Consider the following 17,553-nt stretch of genomic DNA (forward strand, 5'->3'; position numbering starts at 1 on the left):
AATAAGTATGCATTTGACTCCTGCATCCAGGTCATTTAGAAAGGCATGGAAGAGAACAAATCCCAACACGCAGCTCTGGGTAATCTGACACCAGACTGGTCACTTGCCTGATGGAACCTAATCTAAAAAAGCCTCTGAGTTGGACTTGGGAGCCATCTGTTCACACAACCTATGATGAATTTTTGTAGATACATGCTGGAGATTTTCTCCACGAGAATTTGGCAGGAAACATTAAGAATAACTTTGATGAAGACGACAGAAATTACGCCCAATAGGTTCCCTTGGGGAATGACATGGGCATTCATCTCAGAAAGGGAAGTGCCATGATTTCAAAACCAGGATACCTAGAATGCCCAGACCAGGCTTCCAAGGAGATCTGGAATTGGCAACTCCTCTAACAACAAAGACACAAAGCAGAGTGCACAAAGGCCAAGCAATGACCTCACTGTCAACACTGCTCCCATTCTGTGCTTTGGCCACTACTTCCGCGTGCCCTGACTCGAACGTGCAAGAACACTCCAACATTCTCACTTGAAAGGTGCCGCTGCTGTCAGAAGGACACGTCCTCAAGAGAAGGATGCAAAGAGGCAGAGTTGCCGGAAGAAGAACACACATCCCATGACTGGCAACACTAGGTGATGCAAGAGCTGCTCACTGCACAGTGCTGCCATGCACAGAGGCTCTCTCCAAGCCCTCAGGCACTCACACAGCAGCATAAAAGCCAGCCCTGGGCCTCGCTCCCTCACACCACTCTCCTGACACCTTCTCCTCTCAGCTCTTACAGGTGAGCCTGAACCTTCCGCTGCCTTTCTTTCGCCACCCCACCTGGCCAAACTCTCCATATCTTGCTCTGTCCCCACTCTGCAACCCTTCCACCTCCTCTCTGTCATGCTCCCCACAACTAAAAACCACGCCTCTCCGCTGCCTGGGAACCCAACGCCATTGCTTCCCTCACTCTTCAAAACCCACCTCTCACCCAACACCCTCTCTTGCAGAGACCCTCCACCCAACAGCCATGTCCTGCTACAACCTCTGCCGCCCCTGCGGACCCACCCCGCTGGCTAACAGCTGCAACGAGCCCTGTGTCAGGCAGTGCCAGGACTCCCATGTCGTCATCCAGCCCTCCACCGTCGTGGTCACCCTGCCGGGACCCATCCTCAGCTCCTTCCCCCAGAGCACCGCCGTCGGATCCTCCGCATCAGCTGCCGTGGGCAGCGCCCTCGACGCCCAGGGAGTGTCCATCTCCTCCGGCGGCTTCGGCTTCGGAGGCCTGGGCTGCTTCAACGGCGGCAGAGCCCGCTACCCCTGCTAAGGGCCTGCGCCCACACCCTGACACCAAACACCTGCACCCTGCAAGGCACCTCACGCACTGAGCAGGCACCTCTGGGTCACTGATGCCACATGGGCTCACAAACTATGGCTCTTCTTTTCCATGCACGAAACAGGGAAGCATGGAACAACATCAGACCAGGCTGCCTGGAAACATGACCGCTTAAACTTTCCTCTGTCCTTGCACTTGAAATTGTGCTCTTTCCACTTGGCGATCACCAAGTGGATCCTTCCTTTTAGTGTGTTTTCCTCAATAAAGTTCTCATGCATGCCAGCAGCAGATTCCTCCTCTTCATTCCTTTGCTTAATGCTCTTTCCATTTCACCCACTACAAAGACATGGCTCTAGACATGAAAGTGTTGGATCCAAAAGGGCCCCACGACCTCCTCTTGCAACCACGTCACCTTGTCAACAAGAGCACTGGTGGCTAGCAGATGGCATTCTGCTCATCACATTATATTCTACAGAGAAAGGGAAATAGTCCAATTGCACTGCTCAAGTGCAGTCAGGAATAGCAGGCTGTCCACAGTCAGCACCACTCCCATCACCCTGGCTTTTCATGAAGATACTGAACAGTATTGGCCTCACTTCCTCATCTTGGCTTATACAGCTATCAAATCACCACATCACAACTCTGTTTTATTCACCTCAGGCCACCAGACCCCTGTGTTCAGCCACTTTATAGTCCACCTCAGCATCCATTTACCTGAGGAGATCACAGATTGTGTGTTTATCAGCACATCATGTGAGGAAGCCTCCAAGAGATTCCTAACAACAAAGTCATCAAGTGTCCCTGTAGCCCCTCATGCACAAAGCTGGACACCTCAGTGAAAAACAAACTCAGGTGGGGCTGTACATCCGTGCTCTCAATTCCCATCACATCCTATCCACTCTGTGCTCAGCACTACTTTCAGCAAGGATTTCCTTCACCTCCTTCCCACTGACTAATGTCAGGCCAACCAGCGTGCGGAGCCTCACACCTTCCTTCTTCATTTCTTGAAGACAGGAGGGGGATGAAGCTCTCCCCGTTTTCTGGATCATCTCCTCATTATCGTCACCTTTCTAAGATAACTGCCATCAGTGCAAACAAGACATCAGACTGGACCCTCAGCATTTGTGGCTGCAACACTGCAGGGCCTTTGGACTCAGAATCACGGAATCACCAAGGTTGGCAAAGACATGCAGACGAGCCGTATTCCTTTCACCAATATTTCCCAGGAAACCACGTCCCTCACTACAACATCGAAATGTTTCTTGAACACATCCACGGTCAGTGACTCCAACACCTCCTTGGGCAGTCCGTTCCAGCACCTGATCACTCTGTCACAGAAGTACTTCCTAATGCCCAACCTCCATCTCCTCTGCCACAACTTGAGGCCATTCCCTCTAGACCAGTTGCTAGTTACCCGGGAGAAGAGACGAAGCCCCACCTCAGCACAACCTCCTTTCAGGTAGCTGTAGAGAGCCACAAGGTGACCCCTGAGCCTCCTCTTCTCCACACTAAGCAATCTCGGCCCTCTCAGCCGCTCCCCATAAGACATGTGCTCCACACCACTTACCTGACTCATTCTCCAGCCCTCAACACACTCCAGGGCCTCGATGCCTTTCTTGCACTGAGCGGCCCACATCTGAACACAGCACTCAAGCTGCGGCCTCACCAGGGCAGAGTACAGAGGGATGATCGCTTCCCTGCTCCCGCTGGCCACCCTATTTCTGATACAAGCCAGGACGCCCTCTTGGTTATACGGGCACACTGCTGGCTCACGTTCAGTTGAGAATCAACCAATGCCCCCAGGTCCGTTTCCTCTAGACAGCCTTCCAGACGCTCTGCCCCAAGCCTGCAGCGTTGCCTGGGAGTTTTGTGGCCAAAGTGCAGGACCCGGCATGTGGTCTTGTGCAACTTCATCCCACTGGCATCAGCCCTGTGATCGAGCACTGTTCTGTTGGCTCTTCTCTCCCCTTGTCTCGTACCGCTGAAGCCAAAGATGAGCACAGTACTTGAGGTGAGGCCACACCAGCACACAGCAGAGTGGGACGACCCTACCCTCTCCCACTGGCACTTCTCATCTCGATGCATCCCAGGTACGGTCAGCCATGTTGGCTGCCAGGCCACACTGCTGACTCAGAATCAGCTTGCCATCAAACAGAACCTCCTGATCTCTTTCTTCGGGGCTGCTCTTTAGTCTCTCATCCCAAATACCCAAGCATCCTCTGGGTATCCCAATGCCAGGTGGACAATCAAGCTCTTGCCCTCATTAAACGTCGTGCCATTGGTGATTGCCCAGCCCCCTGGTCTCTCAAGAGCTCTCCCACGGCCTCCCTAATACTGAGAGAGTCAACAGCTCATCCCTAGTCAGGATCATCCAAAAACTTCTTAATAAGTATGCATTTGACTCCTGCATCCAGGTCATTTAGAAAGGCATGGAAGAGAACAAATCCCAACACGCAGCTCTGGGTAATCTGACACCAGACTGGTCACTTGCCTGATGGAACCTAATCTAAAAAAGCCTCTGAGTTGGACTTGGGAGCCATCTGTTCACACAACCTATGATGAATTTTTGTAGATACATGCTGGAGATTTTCTCCACGAGAATTTGGCAGGAAACATTAAGAATAACTTTGATGAAGACGACAGAAATTACGCCCAATAGGTTCCCTTGGGGAATGACATGGGCATTCATCTCAGAAAGGGAAGTGCCATGATTTCAAAACCAGGATACCTAGAATGCCCAGACCAGGCTTCCAAGGAGATCTGGAATTGGCAACTCCTCTAACAACAAAGACACAAAGCAGAGTGCACAAAGGCCAAGCAATGACCTCACTGTCAACACTGCTCCCATTCTGTGCTTTGGCCACTACTTCCGCGTGCCCTGACTCGAACGTGCAAGAACACTCCAACATTCTCACTTGAAAGGTGCCGCTGCTGTCAGAAGGACACGTCCTCAAGAGAAGGATGCAAAGAGGCAGAGTTGCCGGAAGAAGAACACACATCCCATGACTGGCAACACTAGGTGATGCAAGAGCTGCTCACTGCACAGTGCTGCCATGCACAGAGGCTCTCTCCAAGCCCTCAGGCACTCACACAGCAGCATAAAAGCCAGCCCTGGGCCTCGCTCCCTCACACCACTCTCCTGACACCTTCTCCTCTCAGCTCTTACAGGTGAGCCTGAACCTTCCGCTGCCTTTCTTTCGCCACCCCACCTGGCCAAACTCTCCATATCTTGCTCTGTCCCCACTCTGCAACCCTTCCACCTCCTCTCTGTCATGCTCCCCACAACTAAAAACCACGCCTCTCCGCTGCCTGGGAACCCAACGCCATTGCTTCCCTCACTCTTCAAAACCCACCTCTCACCCAACACCCTCTCTTGCAGAGACCCTCCACCCAACAGCCATGTCCTGCTACAACCTCTGCCGCCCCTGCGGACCCACCCCGCTGGCTAACAGCTGCAACGAGCCCTGTGTCAGGCAGTGCCAGGACTCCCATGTCGTCATCCAGCCCTCCACCGTCGTGGTCACCCTGCCGGGACCCATCCTCAGCTCCTTCCCCCAGAGCACCGCCGTCGGATCCTCCGCATCAGCTGCCGTGGGCAGCGCCCTCGACGCCCAGGGAGTGTCCATCTCCTCCGGCGGCTTCGGCTTCGGAGGCCTGGGCTGCTTCAACGGCAGCAGAGCCCGCTACCCCTGCTAAGGGCCTGCGCCCACACCCTGACACCAAACACCTGCACCCTGCAAGGCACCTCACGCACTGAGCAGGCACCTCTGGGTCACTGATGCCACATGGGCTCACAAACTATGGCTCTTCTTTTCCATGCACGAAACAGGGAAGCATGGAACAACATCAGACCAGGCTGCCTGGAAACATGACCGCTTAAACTTTCCTCTGTCCTTGCACTTGAAATTGTGCTCTTTCCACTTGGCGATCACCAAGTGGATCCTTCCTTTTAGTGTGTTTTCCTCAATAAAGTTCTCATGCATGCCAGCAGCAGATTCCTCCTCTTCATTCCTTTGCTTAATGCTCTTTCCATTTCACACACTACAAAGACATGGCTCTAGACATTAACGTGTTGGGTCCCAGAGGCCCCACGACCTCTTCTTGCAACCACGTTACCTAGTCAACAAGAGCACTGGTGGCTAGCAGATGGCATTCTGCTCATCACATATTATCTTCTACAGAGAAAGGGAAATAGTCCAATTGCACTGCTCAAGTGCAGTCAGGAATAGCAGGCTGTCCACACTCAGCTCCACTCCCATCACCCTGGCTTTTCATGATGATACTGAACAGCACTGGCCTCACCTCCCAGTCTTGGCCAAAACACCTACGAACTCACAACATCACGACTCTGTTTTACTCACCTCAGACCTCCGGACCCTTGTGGTCAGCCACTTTACAGACCAACTCAGCATCCATTTCCCTGTACAGATCGCACACACTTTGCCCATCAGCACATCCAGGGAGAAAACCTCAAAGCCTTCGCTAAAGGCAAAGGCACTGCACGCCCTTATGCGCAAAGCTGCTCACTTCAAAGTAGAAAAACGCAGGTAGGTTTGCCCTTTCGTGCTCTCTATTCCCACCACTTCTTAGCCAGTCGGAGGGAATCCCATGACAGCTATCCACATTGAGCACTCCCCATCATCTTCTTCTTCCTCTGGCATATGGCAACACAGTCCGGGATTTCCTCTTTGCTTCCCCAGCGGCACAGGACACTTCCACAGATATCTATTTTGCCACTCTTCCTTCTTCCTTCTCCTTCAAGACAGCAGGGCTATGAGCTCTGTCCCGCACATCACAAGCTCCTCCCAGGCACTCTGACCTCTCCAAGACAAATGACGGCACCCTTGCAAGGACATCTCATGGCTCCCTCAGCATTCATGGCTAGAACCACGCCGACCTCACAGCCTTGAGCACGTCCACCCTACTTCTCTTCATCTTCCTTAGCAACAAGCGCTATTCACCTCAGCAGCAAGCCACAGAGCACTCACCTCAGCTGAACGGAACGGGGCCATGAGATATGATTTAGGGGCTTGTGATAGCAATGGTGGTGGGAGGACGGTTGGACTAGATGATCTTGACGGTCCTTTCCAACCTTGCGATTCTATCATGCTATCATTCTACGGCCTGCAACCTTCAGCCATGTGCTTGATCACATGGCCGGGAGCGGATCATGGCTGCATCTCCAAATAGCATGCATGCTTCCAATTTCCCTAAACAATCTCCAAATCCTCACGGCAACCATCAAAGGCCATGCAGAGAAACGGCCTCAGCCAACTGACATTCAACTCCACAGGGATCCCACAGCCTCCGTTTCAGACTTCCATACCGCAAAATGGGATCCACACCACACAAGGCACCACACAAACCACCCTACATCAGTGCTACGCTGTGACCTCACTCCTGAGACCACAACTCTTCCATGCCTTAGACGCATCTCCCAGCCACCATCATGAGACACACCTCCCAAGTAAATGCAACAAAATAGTCATTTTCCCTTAAAAACTGCCGACAAGGTCAAAGGATCAAATCCACAACAAAAGGTAATGAAAAGGGAGAGCTGCGGAAGGCAAACACACCCCACCTCATGACTGGCCAGGCTCTGGCATGCAAGAGCTGCTCACTGTACAGTGCTGCCATGCGCAGAGGCTATCTCCAAGCCCTCAGGCACTCACACAGCAGCATAAAAGCCGGCCCTGTGCCTCGCTCCCTCACACCACTCTCCTGACACCTTCTCCTCTGCAAACCTCCAGGTGAGCCTGCACCCTGCTGCCCTCCTTCACCCACCGCACCTGGCCCAGCTCTCCACAAGTTCTCTGCTCCCAGCCCCTGTAGCCTTCCTACTTCCCCACAGCCACACTGCCCACAGATCAACATCACGACACCCCACTCCCTGGGAACCAACACCATTGCTTATTTCAACCCACAAAACCCTGCACTCACCCAACGTCCTCTCTTGCAGAGACCCTCCACCCCACAGCCATGTCCTGCAACACCCTCTGCCGCCCCTGCGGACCCACCCCGCTGGCTAACAGCTGCAACGAGCCCTGTGTCAGGCAGTGCCAGGACTCCCAAGTCGTCATCCAGCCTCCTGCCGTGCTGGTCACCCTGCCGGGACCCATCCTCAGCTCCTTCCCCCAGAACACCGCTGTCGGATCCTCCGCATCAGCTGCCGTGGGCAGCGCCCTCGACGCCCAGGGAGTGTCCATCTCCTCCGGCGGCTTCGGCTTCGGAGGCCTGGGCTGCTTCAACGGCGGCAGAGCCCGCTACCCCTGCTAAGGGCCTGCGCCCACACCCTGACACCAAACACCTGCACCCTGCAACGCGCCTCACGCACTGACCAGGCACCTCTGGGTCACTGACAGCACATGGCATCAGCAGCTCTTCAACCATGGCTCTTCAGTCGTTGTAACAAAGAAGCAAGCAGGGAAGGGGACCTGGCAACACTGCTTACAAGGAGGGCCTCTGAAAAATTTAATATCTTGAACATACTGCTCTAAATCCTTTTCTTTCTCTACAGTGATGCTAATGGTCATGCTACATGCACTTAAGGCCATGGCTTTCAGTCTTTGTGTTCCTTCCTTTCATGTATTTTCCTCAATAAAGTTCTCTTGCACACCAGCCTCAGAATTCTCTCCATCCTTTCTTCAACAAATGCTCTTCACACTTCTCCCATTCCAAAGACACGGCTCAAGAGGCCATTAGGATGGGACCAAGGGGGCCCCATGACCTCCCCTGCCACAAATGGTACCAGCAAGAACAGTTGGAGCAGCGACTGGGCTTCCAGCACATCACGCAACATCTATGCTTGCCCACACAAACTCTTGGGCACACCAACGCCCTTCTGCCCATGTCCACTGAAACAACCTCTCCATGGCAGCACACCCCAGCAGGATTCTCCTATAATGACCAAAAAAACATAGACACAGAATCCTTTACCTGTTAAAGAATTTGTAGTGACCACGCTGTCCTACTGTCCTGCTCAAGCACACTCAGGTACTGCTGTCAGACAGGGAACACAGCCCATATTTTCAGTACCTCAAAGGACAGGGACTACACCAATTATTCTGCTGGGTAACCTGCTCTACCGCTTGCCTCCCTCACACTGGGAAAAGCTTCCTTTCTCTTCCAAGGAAGATTCAAATTCAGTGCTGTCCCCTGTTCTTTCTTCTGCCAGCAGACGGTCATGCAAAAGGGCTGGCTCTCTTCTCATCCTTCCCTAACATCTGGGATTTATACACAAGGCAAAATCTATCAAGACTATCCTTGTGTCCCGACTCAAAACTGCCTGCTGTCTCAGCTTCTCCACATCGGAAGGAAGCTCCAGGACCATCAGCACTGGGGAAGCCCTGCACTGGAACTGCTCCACCATAGCCATGTCTGTCTTCCACCTGGGAAACTTAAACTTGAATCACCTGCACTGAGCAGAAAAAAAAGAGTGCATCCTCCAGCGTGCTAGCAATGCTCTTCCCAATGGCCTTCTGGAGAACGATGAACTCTTTTGTCACACAGCTGCGTTGTTGCCCTACCATCACCTTGCTCGCCTACAGCAAAACCCAGGTCCTTCTCAGCAAAGCTGGCTGCCACCCTCTCATTTCCATTGCTCCCTGTTACTGCTTCCCATCTGCAGGACTTCACCTTCCTCTCCTGCTGCCTCTGCATGTCCCTCTGGGACACACAACCCAGCCTCTCCACATCCTTCACAAACGAGGACTATTCACCTGGGCCATCTGCTGCTCCTTCCCATCTTCTACCATTTACAAACTCACTGGGATCTCTACCATCGCCCAGCTTTTTAATGCAGGCGCTGAACAGGGCTGGCCTTACTACCAAGCCTTGACACAATCAAGGCACTTCACCACACCGCTGCATTCAGCCACTTTCAAGCCCACCCCTGCGTCCTCTTTGACAGTTTCTCTGGGATCGCGTCATGGCAGGAAGCCTCAATGCCTTGACTAAAGGCAAGGCAATCAACTGTCACGGCCCCCTGTCATCCACCAGGCACATCACTTCAGTGTAGAGGAAACTGAGGTGGCTTTGTAAATCCACTGCTTTCTGCGAGGATTGCCTTCACCTCCTCCCCACTGACTAACATCAGGTCAACCAGCCTGAAGTTTCTCTCAGCTTCCTTCTGCATTTCTTGAAAGCAGGAGGGAGATGAGTCTCTTCCATTCTTCAGGAATCACTTCGATTCACCAGGACCTTACAGGGCCAACTGAGAAGGGCCTTACAAAGACATCAGGCACATCCCTCAGCATCTGTGGGAGAAACTTGTCAGGTCCTGTACACTTTTGCACACCCAGGGGCACAACTTCTTCATTTGACCCTGCAACCGGCAGCATGTATCTTTCCCAAATCCCACCGGGCAGCACAAAGGGAACTCCAGATGGCACTGTGTCAGACCAAAGCCCAGGCTTCCATCTGGATGATCCCCGATAAGGGTGGCATAGAGAGAGGTCACTGGGACCTTTCTGGGACTAAGGCAGTACTCCCAACTCCAAAAGCCCTGTCAGCTCTGACACAGCCCCACACAGACAGCATCCTGCTCTGGTTGTCCACCCCAGGCGCACAGCAGGCAGCCTCCTTTCTGCAGCTGCACCTCTGCAGGCACCAGGGGCAGCAGACACCTGAGCAGGCAGCGCTCCCAGGGGGAGAGGGAGACGGGCTGAAGACTGCTTTGTCACGTGGGACAAAGGCAAGGAAGGAGGGAATGCAATTCCAGTGGCAACAAGCCCAAGAGGCACAGAAGCCTGGAGCAGCTTAACAAGGATGCCAGGACATGGCGTACACACCTCACAACACAGCCACAAACCAACACCACAAGTGCCACACGGTGACCTCACTCCTGATACCCACCTACCACTCACACTTTCAGCACGTATGGACTCAAATCCCAGTCCCACGTGAACACTGCCAACAGGGTCAAAGGAACACAACCACAAGAGAAGGAAATGAAAAGGCAGCATTTGGGGAAGACAAAAACACATCGTGTCATCACTGGTCAAGCATTGGCATGCAAGAGCTGTTCGTGGCACGCAATGCTGCCATGCGCAGAGGCTCTCTCCAAGCCCTCAGGCACTCACACAGCAGCATAAAAGCCGGCCCTGGGCCTCGCTCCCTCACACCACTCTCCTGACACCTTCTCCTCCCAGCTCTTACAGGTGAGCCTGAACCTTCCGCTGCCTTTCTTTCGCCACCACACCAGGCCTAACTCTCCATACCTTGCTCTGACCCCAAACTTTTTAACCCTTCCACCTCCTCTCTGTCATGCTCCCCACAACCCCAAATCAGGCCTCCCCGCTGCCTGAGAACCTTACGGCATTGCTACCCTCACATCTTAACGCCCTGGACTCACCCAACATCCTCTCTTGCAGAGACCCTCCACCCACAGCCATGTCCTGCAACAACCTCTGCCGCCCCTGCGGACCCACCCCGCTGGCTAACAGCTGTAACGAGCCCTGTGTCAGGCAGTGCCAGGACTCCCAAGTCATCATCCAGCCCTCCACCGTCGTGGTCACCCTGCCAGGACCCATCCTCAGCTCCTTCCCCCAGAGCACCGCTGTCGGATCCTCCGCATCAGCTGCCGTGGGCAGCGCCCTCGACGCCCAGGGAGTGTCCATCTCCTCCGGCGGCTTCGGCTTCGGAGGCCTGGGCTGCTTCAACGGCGGCAGAGCCCGCTACCCCTGCTAAGGGCCTGCGCCCACACCCTGACACCAAACACCTGCACCCTGCAACGCGCTTCACATCTCTGTGTCACCCATGGCACAAGGCCACACCAGCCATGGATCTTCTTCTCATGGCACAAAACAAGCAACCAGGGAATAGCCTCGGAACAGGCCGTCTGCAATCATGAGGGCACTTACTTCCTTCTGTCTCTGCACCTTACATCGTGACCTTTCCACTTGGCGATCCCCAAGTGCATCCTTCCTTTTAGTGTGTTTTCCTCAATAAAATTCTCATGCATGCCAGCAGCGGATTCCTCCTCTTCATTCCTTTGCTTAATGCTCTTTCCATTTCACCCACTACAAAGATATGGCTCTAGAAGTGAACGTGTTGGATCTAAAATGGCCTCATGACGTCCTCTTGCAACCACGTCACCTTGTCGACAAGAGGACTGGTGGCTAGCAGATGGCATTCTGCTCATCACATCATATTCTTCAAAGAGAGGGAAATAGTCCAATTGCACTTACCTGACTCATTCTCCAGCCCTCAACACACTCCAGGGCCTCGATGCCTTTCTTGCACTGAGCAGCCCACATCTGAACACAGCACTCAAGCTGCGGCCTCACCAGGGCAGAGTACAGAGGGATGATCGCTTCCCTGCTCCCGCTGGCCACACTATTTCTGATACAAGCCAGGACGCCCTCTTGGTTATACGGGCACACTGCTGGCTCATGTTCAGTTGAGAATCAACCAATCCCCCCAGGTCCGTTTCCTCTAGACAGCCTTCCAGACGCTCTGCCCCAAGCCTGTAGCATTGCCTGGGAGTTTTGTGGCCAAAGTGCAGGACCCGGCACGTGGTCTTGTGCAACTCCATCCCATTGGCATCAGCCCTGCGATCGAGCACTGTTCTGTTGGCTCTTCTCTCCCCTTGTCTCGTACCACTGAAGCCAAAGATGAGCACAGTACTTGAGGTGAGGCCACACCAGCACACAGCAGAGTGCGACGACCCTACCCTCTCCCACTGGCACTTCTCATCTCGATGCATCCCAGGTACGGTCAGCCATGTTGGCTGCCAGGCCACACTGCTGACTCAGAATCAGCTTGCCATCAAACAGAACCTCCTGATCTCTTTCTTCGGGGCTGCTCTTTAGTCTCTCATCCCAAATACCCAAGTATCCTCTGGGTATCCCAATGCCAGGTGGACAATCAAGCTCTTGCCCTCATTAAACTTTGTGCCATTGGTGATTGCCCAGCCCCCTGGTCTCTCAAGAGCTCTCCCACGGCCTCCCTAATACTGAGAGAGTCAACAGCTCATGCCTAGTAAGGATCAACTAAAAACTTCTTAATAAGTATGCATTTGACTCCTGCATCCAGATCATTTAGAAAGGCATGGAAGAGAACAAATCTCAACACGCAGCTCTGGGTAACCTGACACCAGACTGGTCACCTGCCTGATGGAACCAAATCTAAAAAAGCCTCTGAGTTGGACTTGGGAGCCACCTGTGCACACAACCTATGATGTATTTTTGTAGATACATGCTGGAGATTTTCTCCAGCAGAATTTGGCGGGAAACATTAAGAATAGCTTTGATGAAGATGACAGAAATTACGCCTATTAGGTTCCCTTGGGGAATGACATGGGCATTCATCTCAGAAAGGGAAGTGCCATGATTTCAAAACCAGGATACCTAGAATGCCCAGACCAGGCTTCCAAGGAGATCTGGAATTGGCAACTCCTCTAACAACAAAGACACAAAGCAGAGTGCACAAAGGCCAAGCAATGACCTCACTGTCAACACTGCTCCCATTCTGTGCTTTGGCCACTACTTCCGCGTGCCCTGACTCGAACGTGCAAGAACACTCCAACATTCTCACTTGAAAGGTGCCGCTGCTGTCAGAAGGACACGTCCTCAAGAGAAGGATGCAAAGAGGCAGAGCTGCCGGAAGAACACACATCCCATGACTGGCAACACTAGGTGATGCAAGAGCTGCTCACTGCACAATGCTGCCATGCGCAGAGGCTCTCTCCAAGCCCTCAGGCACTCACACAGCAGCATAAAAGCCGGCCCTGGGCCTCGCTCCCTCACACCACTCTCCTGACACCTTCTCCTCTCAGCTCTTACAGGTGAGCCTGAACCTTCCGCTGCCTTTCTTTCGCCACCCCACCTGGCCAAACTCTCCATCCCTCGCTCTGCCCCCAAACTCTGTAACCCTTCCACCTCCTCTCTGTCATGCTCCCCACAACCAGGCCTCCTCGCTGCCTGGGAACCCAACGCCATTGCTTCACTCACACCTTAACACCCTGCACTCAACCAACACCCTCTCTTGCAGAGACCCTCCACCCACAGCCATGTCCTGCAACAACCTCTGCCGCCCCTGCGGACCCACCCCGCTGGCTAACAGCTGCAACGAGCCCTGTGTCAGGCAGTGCCAGGACTCCCAAGTTGTCATCCAGCCCTCCACCGTCGTGGTCACCCTGCCGGGACCCATCCTCAGCTCCTTCCCCCAGAACACCGCCGTCGGATCCTCCGCATCAGCTGCCGTGGGCAGCGCCCTCGACGCCCAGGGAGTGTCCATCTCCTCCGGCGGCTTCGGCTTCGGAGGCCTGGGCTGCTTCAACGGCGGCAGAGCCCGCTACCCCTGCTAAGGGCCTGCACCCACACCCTGACACCAACAACCTGCACCCTGCAACGCGCCTCACGCACTGAGCAGGCACCTCTGGGTCACTGACAGCACATGGCATCAGCAGCTCTTCAACCATGGCTCTTCAGTCGTTGTAACAAAGAAGCAAGCAGGGAAGGGGACCTGGCAGCACTGCTTACAAGGACGGCCTCTGAAAAATTTAATGTCTTGAACATACTTCTCTAAATCCTTTTCTTTCTCTACAGTGATGCTAATGGTCATGCTACATGCACTTAAGGCCATGGCTTTCAGTCTTTGTGTTCCTTCTTTTCATGTATTTTCCTCAATAAAGTTCTCTTGCACACCAGCCTCAGAATTCTCTCCATCCTTTCTTCAACAAAAGCTCTTCACACCTCCCATTCCAAAGACACGGCTCAAGAGGCCATTAGGATGGGACCACGGGGGCTCCATGACCTCCCCTGCCACAAGTGATACCAGCAAGAACAGTTGGGACAGCAACTGGGCTTCCAGAACAGCACGCAACATCCATGCTTGCCCACACAAACTCTTGGGCACACCAACGCCCTTCTGCCCTTGTCCATTGAAACAACCTCTCCATGGCAGCACACCCCAGCAGGATTCTCCTATAATGACCAAAAAATCATAGACACAGAATCCTGCACCTGTTAAAGAATTTGTAGTGACCACGCTGTCCTACTGTCCCGCTCAAGCACACTCAGGTACAGCTGTCAGACCGGGAACACAGCCCATATTTTCAGTATCTCAAAGGACAGGGACTACACCAATTATTCTGCTGGGTAACCTGCTCTACCGCTTCCCTCCCTCACACTGTAAAAAGCTTCCTTTCTCTTCCAGGGAAGATTCAAATTCAGTGCTGTCCCCTGTCCTTTCTTCTGGCAGCAGACGGTCTTGCAAAAGGGCTGGCTCTCTTCTCATCCTTCCCTAACATCTGGGATTTATACACAAGGACAAGATCTATCAAGAGTATCCTTGTGTCCCGACTCAAAACTGCCTGCTGTCTCAGCTTCTCCACATCGGAAGGAAGCTCCAGGACCATCAGCACTGGGGAAGCCCTGCACTGGAACTGCTCCACCATAGCCATGTCTGTCTTCCACCTGGGAAACATAAACTTGAATCACCTGCACTGAGCAGAAAAAAAAGAGTGCATCCTCCAGCGTGCTAGCGATGCTCTTCCCAATGGCCTTCTGGAGAATGATGAACTCTTTTGTCACGCGGCTGCGTTGTTGCCCTACCATCACCTTGCTCGCCTACAGCAAAACCCAGGTCCTTCTCAGCAAAGCTGGCTGCCACCCTCTCATTTCCATTGCTCCCTGTTACTGCTTCCCATCTGCAGGACTTCACTTTCCTCTCCTGCTGCCTCTGCATGTCCCTCTGGGACACACAACCCAGCCTCTCCACATCCTTCACAAACGAGGACTATTCACCTGGGCCATCTGCTGCTCCTTCCCATCTTCTACCATTTACAAACTCACTGAGATCTCTACCATCGCCCAGCTTTTTAATGCAGGCGCTGAACAGGGCTGGCCTTACTACCAAGCCTTGACACAATCAAGGCACTTCACCACACCGCTGCATTCAGCCACTTTCAAGCCCACCCCTGCGTCCTCTTTGACAGTTTCTCTGGGATCGCGTCATGGCAGGAAGCCTCAATGCCTTTACTAAAGGCAAGGCAATCAACTGTCACGGCCCCCCGTCATCCACCAGGCACATCACTTCAGTGTAGAGGAAACTGAGGTGGCTTTGTAAATCCACTGCTTTCTGCGAGGATTGCCTTCACTTCCTCCCCACTGACTAACATCAGGTCAATCAGCCTGAAGTTTCTCTCAGCTTCCTTCTTCATTTCTTGAACGCAGGAGGGAGATGAGTCTCATCCATTCTTCAGGAATCACTTCGATTCACAAAGACCTTACAGGGCCGCACCTCGAGTACTGTGTCCAGTTTTGGGCCCCTCACTGCAAGAAAGATATTGAGGCCCTGGAACGTGTTCAAAGGAGGGCAACGAAGCTGGTGAGGGGTCTGGAACACAGGCCATATGAGGAGAGGCTGAAGGAGCTGGGCATGTTCAGCCTGGAGAAGAGGAGCTCAGGGGAGACCTTATTGCTCTCTATAACTTCCTGAAGGGAGGTTGTAGTGAGCTGGGGGTCGGCCTCTTCTCTCGTGTCATTAGTGATAAGACCAGGGGGAATGGTGTCAAGCTACGGCAGGGGAGATTCAGGCTGGACATGAGGAAGTATTACTTGTCAGAAAGGGTGGTCAGGCACTGCAATGGATGCCCAGGGAGGTGGTGGAATCACCAACCCTGGGGGTGTTCAAGGAAAGACTGGATGTTGTGCTGAGGGACATGGTTTAGTAGGAGCTATTGGGAATAGGTGAACGGTTGGACTGGGTGATCTTTTAGGTCTTTTCCAACCTTAGTGATTCTATGATTCTATGATTCTATGAAAAGGGCCTTACAAAGACATAAGACACTTCCCTCAGCATCTGTGGGAGAAACTTGTCAGGTCCTGTACACTTTTGCACACCCAGGAGCACAACTTCTTCATTTGACCCAGCAACTGGCAGCATGCATCTTTCCCACATCCCACCGGGCAGCACAAAGGGAACTCCAGATGGCACTGTGTCAGACCAAAGCCCAGGCTTTCATCTGGATGATCCCCGATAAGGGTGGCATAGAGAGAGGACACTGGGACCTTTCTGGGACTAAGGCAGTATTCCCAACTCCAAAAGCCCTGTCAGCTCTGACACAGCCCCACACGGACAGCATCCTGCTCTGGTTGTCCACCCCAGGCGCACAGCAGGCAGCCTCCTTTCTGCGGCTGCACCTCTGCAGGCACCAGGGGCAGCAGACACCTGAGCAGGCAGCGCTCCCAGGGGGAGAGGGAGATGGGCTGAAGACTGCTTTGTCAAGTGGGACAAAGGCAAAGAAGGAGGGAATGCAATTCCAGTGGCAATAAAGCCCAAGAGGCACAGAAGCCTGGAGCAGCTTAACAAGGATGCCAGGACATGGCGTACACACCTCACAACACAGCCACAAACCAACACCACAAGTGCCACACGGTGACCTCACTCCTGATACCCACCCTCCACTCACACTTTCAGCACGTATGGACTCAAATCCCAGTCCCACGTGAACACTGCCAACAGGGTCAAAGGAACACAACCACAAGAGAAGGACATGAAAAGGCAGCATTTTGGGAAGACAAAAACACATCGTGTCATCACTGGTCAAGCATTGGCACGCAAGAGCTGTTCGTGGCACGCAATGCTGCCATGCGCAGAGGCTCTCTCCAAGCCCTCAGGCACTCACACAGCAGCATAAAAGCCAGTCCTGGGCCTCGCTCCCTCACACCACTCTCCTGACACCTTCTCCTCTGCAAACCTCCAGGTGAGCCTAAACCCCTAGATGCCTTTCTTTGGCCACCACACCAGGCCTAACTCCCCATACCTTGCACTGCCCCCAAACTCTGAAACCCTTCCACCTCCTCTCTGTCATGCTCCACACAACCAGGCCTCCCCACTGCCTGGGAACCCAACGCCATTGCTTCACTCACCCCTTAACACACTCCGCTCACCCAACACCCTCTCTTGCAGAGACCCTACACCCCACAGCTATGTCCTGCTACAACCTCTGCCGCCCCTGCGGACCCACCCCGCTGGCTAACAGCTGCAACGAGCCCTGTGTCAGGCAGTGCCAGGACTCCCAAGTCATCATCCAGCCCTCCACCGTCGTGGTCACCCTGCCGGGACCCATCCTCAGCTCCTTCCCCCAGAGCACCGCCGTCGGATCCTCCGCATCAGCTGCCGTGGGCAGCGCCCTCGACGCCCAGGGAGTGTCCATCTCCTCCGGCGGCTTCGGCTTCGGAGGCCTGGGCTGCTTCAACGGCGGCAGAGCCCGCTACCCCTGCTAA

The 17,553-nt window shown here is 53.6% G+C and overlaps 6 pseudogenes; all 6 read left to right on the forward strand.

The window, feature by feature from the left end:
• The first annotated feature begins 660 nt into the window (after positions 1–660).
• LOC125690509 (feather keratin 1-like) lies at positions 661–1,312 on the forward strand (annotated as a pseudogene).
• Positions 1,313–4,365: 3,053 nt separating this feature from the next.
• Positions 4,366–5,017, forward strand: LOC125690510 (feather keratin 1-like; annotated as a pseudogene).
• A 1,930-nt stretch (positions 5,018–6,947) lies between these two features.
• LOC125690507 (feather keratin 1-like) lies at positions 6,948–7,597 on the forward strand (annotated as a pseudogene).
• A 2,734-nt stretch (positions 7,598–10,331) lies between these two features.
• Positions 10,332–11,008, forward strand: LOC125690489 (feather keratin 1-like; annotated as a pseudogene).
• Positions 11,009–12,982: 1,974 nt separating this feature from the next.
• LOC125690513 (feather keratin 1-like) lies at positions 12,983–13,628 on the forward strand (annotated as a pseudogene).
• A 3,263-nt stretch (positions 13,629–16,891) lies between these two features.
• On the forward strand, positions 16,892–17,553 carry LOC125690503 (feather keratin 1-like; annotated as a pseudogene).

The sequence above is a fragment of the Lagopus muta genome, chromosome 3, assembly GCF_023343835.1.
Source record: "Lagopus muta isolate bLagMut1 chromosome 3, bLagMut1 primary, whole genome shotgun sequence".
Classification (NCBI taxonomy): domain Eukaryota; kingdom Metazoa; phylum Chordata; class Aves; order Galliformes; family Phasianidae; genus Lagopus; species Lagopus muta.